Genomic DNA, 4,529 nt, shown 5'->3' on the forward strand with positions numbered 1-4,529 from the left:
GCAGCCACCCCGCGGCGCCTCGGGCTGCCGAGTCCCGGGGAACTGGGAGTGGGTGGTGTTTGCAGCGACCGCACGAATCTGCCGGAAGAGAGAAGGAGCGAGAAAGCCGAGTGGGCTGGGCTGGAGGGTATAGGGGAAAAGAGGAGGGGGCCAGGAAAAGGAAAAGGGGAGGGAAAGAAAAGAGAGGGGGATGGGAGCCCGGAGGCGCGCTGGCAGAAAGGCTGGAGTGGGTTCCGAGTGGAATAAGCTAGGGAGGGGGATGGAGCCCAGATCCGAGAGCCTATTCTTGACTTTTAGCGGTCTGGTCGACGGGCTGAGGGACACCTAAGGCCAATTGGCCATCACTGTCCCCTCACAAACACCTTTCCCTGCAGCAGTTTAAAAGCCCTTCCCGTTGAATTTTGAAATGCCTCAGGCCTCCACGATTTCAGTTCTCCCAGTGGCAACTCACATTCACTGCTCTCTGGACCAGTTCGCTTTAGAAGGGAACTGATGGTTTCCCCCCCATATTTGACCTCCGACTTAGGTCCTTGGGTAAGGGGCTTAAAACCCCCCCGGAGTGGGTCGGGGAAGGGTGGCGGGCTTTTAAGCAGAGAGGAGTCTGCTTTTGGTGTAAGATGAAAACCTGAATCACAAAAAGCATCCTTAATTTTAAAATACATTATGAAAATGTCTGCTAGCGCTGCCGTTCCCAACAGGTATCTGCTTGCTCAGGTTGATGTTATCTTGCCTTGTTCCCTAGAACCTCCACTTCGTTGGGAATTGGTTCCATATTAATGTAAGGAGGCAATTTTACTCTAGCTTCCACTCATACCCTGAAGTGATTTAATGCATTTTGAAGAATTCCGTTTTGGTTTTTGCACAAAGGAGGGGGTAAAAAGAAGCTCAAAACCATTCATGACATGTAGCAGCTTCGAAACACTAGACTGTTTTGAAGAGAAAGACACCACAGTGGTCTTTGAAACTGACCCAGTAGCAGATGGGCTGTGTGTGTCTGTGAATGGCTTTTGGCAATGACTATATTTCATTTCACTAGGGCTGATTTTCTGATACATTTTATGGGCAAAGGATGTTTGGCTCTGACAGATGAAATCAAAGAATTTTAAAACTAAAATGAAGCCTATAGTTTATTTTTTTTTATAACACACCCGTGTTAGTAAAAATGATCCTGAAAGTGAAGACATTCTTTACCGTACACAGAAACATTTGCAAGTCTAAACAAATACAACTAGCTATTGGATGTGAAATATTGATGGAAAAGGAAATAAATGGGGAAATGAAGAGGCAGATTCCTTTTATGTATGGAAATGAATTTGGAAGAACCAGAATACCAGGTGGGGGAACGGTAGGTAACAGTAACCAACAAAGTAGAAGCCTCAAGTAATGTGTATTTGGGATGCATTATATATGAAGTTCTTGTGGTGATGAATTCACTTGGGAATGTCTTTTATATTCTGTTGATAGGAATCGAGTGTATTAAATTTGTAAAATAACACCAACATGACTGGATTATCAAGAAAAACCTGTTTCAATAAGCACAATATTTAAAGATAAATATGATAAAGAGGAATATACTGTAGACTTTTGACATTGTTAAACCCACAAATGAGAGCACTTAGAGGTTGTGGGGTGGAATTGTTACAGAGCTGGGGCCTTCTGAAAAACTGAGGCAGGGCAAAGATACCCACCCCACTCCCCCACCCCCACCACTTCAAACCCGGATTCTTGGGACCAAGTCAGAAAGATTTCAGACAGATCACTCAAGAGTAATAGGAATGAATTTATTGAAGGGATGGGAAAAGGGGAAGAGAGGAGAGGGACAATGATGTCCCTCTCCTGCACTCCACTTTTATTGGCAGGCCTAGAGAAGTTTCCAGAGAGTCCTGCCCAGGTCTTCCTCTTGACTTTTACAGCAAGATGACATCAGACTTTCAAGTCCCCACTGTCATGGCAACTCTAGGTCACCTTGACCCATGCTGACTGGTTCTAATTGGCTTCTAAACCATATATTCTTACAGATTTTATGGTTAGGAAGAGCTATTTTTATATCCTAGAGTTTCAGGATCTGGTCACAAAAATCTCCTGGGTTCCTCCCATGGACCGTATCTTGGTCCTGCATTTATTCTGCAGTTAACAGGTAGTTTGCTGAGGAATGTGACATATTCTGTCCACTTCGGCCAGGCAAAGCTGCAGGTAAATTGCTTCTTGGAAAAGAAAGCACGTCGGGGGGAGGGGTCAACACAGTGGGCCCATTTTATAGAATTATTCTCTTAACTTTGTGTTCCCACCATTCACATCATTCTGTTCCCTAACAGAATTACTAGTTAGTGCAGAGGGTTATAGATCTTGTAGGGAAGGATTTAAGTTATAGATTTAAAAAGGGATATATTGAGTCTGCATGCTCAAGAACATCACAGGCAGAACATCTGCCCCTTATTTCTCTTTGCATATTATAGGAAATATTATAATAAACAAATCAGAGATAATTCCAGTTTCCCGTATCAACCTATCCCAGCACTTCTTAATGTGTAGATGAAGTATTTGGAAGTTTTGTTAAAAAGCAAGTCTGATTCAATACTTTTGAGATCGGCCCAGATTCTGCATGTCTAATAAGCTCCTGGGTGATGGCAATATTGCTGGCCAATGGACTACACTTTGAGTAGCAAGGGTCTACCTTGCCTGAGGACAGCTACAATGAAGAAAACCCTGAACTTAAAGATGACAGAGTTTACTCTTGATGTGGCTTTCATGAGGTGTGGCAATGAGCTTCCTTGATTATCCTCTCAGGACTGAAATAGAAAGTCAATTGAATGGGTATGTTTATAATCTTCCTATACTACTTTTTAACACCCCCCTCATCCATCATTATCTTCTTCTGACCTCACTTTCCTTATATCTAACCTAACCCTACCAAACATTACTTCAATATCCTCTGACATTGCTGTCAACTTCCATGAAGTCTTGTCTTTCTATCCAACTGTACTTATAGACTTCCACCCTTGATTTAATATGGTCTTACTTAGCTCTGACACTAGTATATCTGAGTACTACTGGATAAAATGACACGATCATTTGAATTACAGTCCAAAAATACCTGTATATGATACTGGTGAGCTTCCTCTCCTATTTTTCAAACCACTACTTTTTAAAAATTTATTTATTCTAATTTGTTATATACACTATCAGAATGCATTTCAATTCATATTACACATAGAGAGCACAATTTTTCATTCCTCTGGTTACACAAAGTAGAGTCACACCATTGTGTCTTTATTCATGTACTTAGGGTAATGATGTCCATCTCATTCCACCATCTTTCCTATCCCCATGCCCCCTCCTTTTCCCTCCCTCCCCTTTGTCCTATCTAGAGTTCCTTCATTCTTCCCATGCCCCCCCACCACATACCCATTATGAATCAGCATCCTCATACCAGAGATAACATACAGCATTGGTTTTTTGGAATTGGTTTACTTTGCTTAGCATAAATGTTCTCCAACGCCATCCATTTACCTGCAAATGCCATGATTTTAATCTCTTTTAATGCTGAGTAATATTCCATTGTGTGTTCATACTACCTTTTCTTTATCCATTCATCTAATGAAGGACATCTAGGTTGGTTCCACAACTTTGCTACTGTGAATCTTGTTGCTATAAAAATTGAAGTAGCTGTGCCCTGTAGTATGCTGTTTTTAAGTCCTTTGGGTATAAACTGAGGAGTGGGATAGCTGGGTCAAATGGTGGTTCCATTCCCAGTTTTCCAAGGAATCTCCCAACTGCTTTCCGGATTGGCTGCACCAATTTGCAAGCCCACCAGCAATGTATGAGTGTACCTTTTCCCTCACATCCTTGGCAACACTTACTATTGTTTGTATTCTTAACAGCTGCCATTCTGGTTGGAGTGAGATGAAATCTTAGAGTACTTTTGATTTGCTTTTCTCTAATTGCTAGAGATGTTGAACATGTTTTCATATATTTGTTGATTGATTGTATAACATCTTCTGAGAAGTGTCTGTTCAGTTCCCTGGCCCATTTATTGACTGGGTTATTTGGGGTTTTTTTGGTGTTAAGATTTTTGAGTTCTTTATATATCCTGGAGATTAGTGTTCTATCTGATGTGCATGTGGTAAAAATTTGCTCCCATTCTGTAGGCTCTCTATTCACTTCACTGATTGTTTCTCTTGCTGAGAAGAAGTTTTTAGTTTGAATCCATCCCATTTATTGATTCTTGATTTATTTCTTGTGCTATAGGAGTCGTATTAAGGAAGTCAGGGCCTACTCTGACATGATAGAGATTTGGGTCACTTTTTCTTCTATTAGGCGCAGGGTCTCTGGTTTAATTTCTAGGTCCTTAATCCAGTTTGTGTTGAGTTTTGTGCATGGTGAGAGGTAGGGGTTTAATTTCATTTTGTTTCATATGGATTTCCAGTTTTCCCAGCACCATTTGTTGAAGAGGCTATCTTTTCTCCAATATGTTTTTGGTGCCTTTGTCATAGTGGACATATCAGATATTAAACTGATCTTAACCAAAA

Source organism: Marmota marmota, unplaced genomic scaffold (genome assembly GCF_001458135.2).
Source record: "Marmota marmota marmota unplaced genomic scaffold, marMar, whole genome shotgun sequence".
Classification (NCBI taxonomy): Eukaryota; Metazoa; Chordata; class Mammalia; order Rodentia; family Sciuridae; genus Marmota; species Marmota marmota.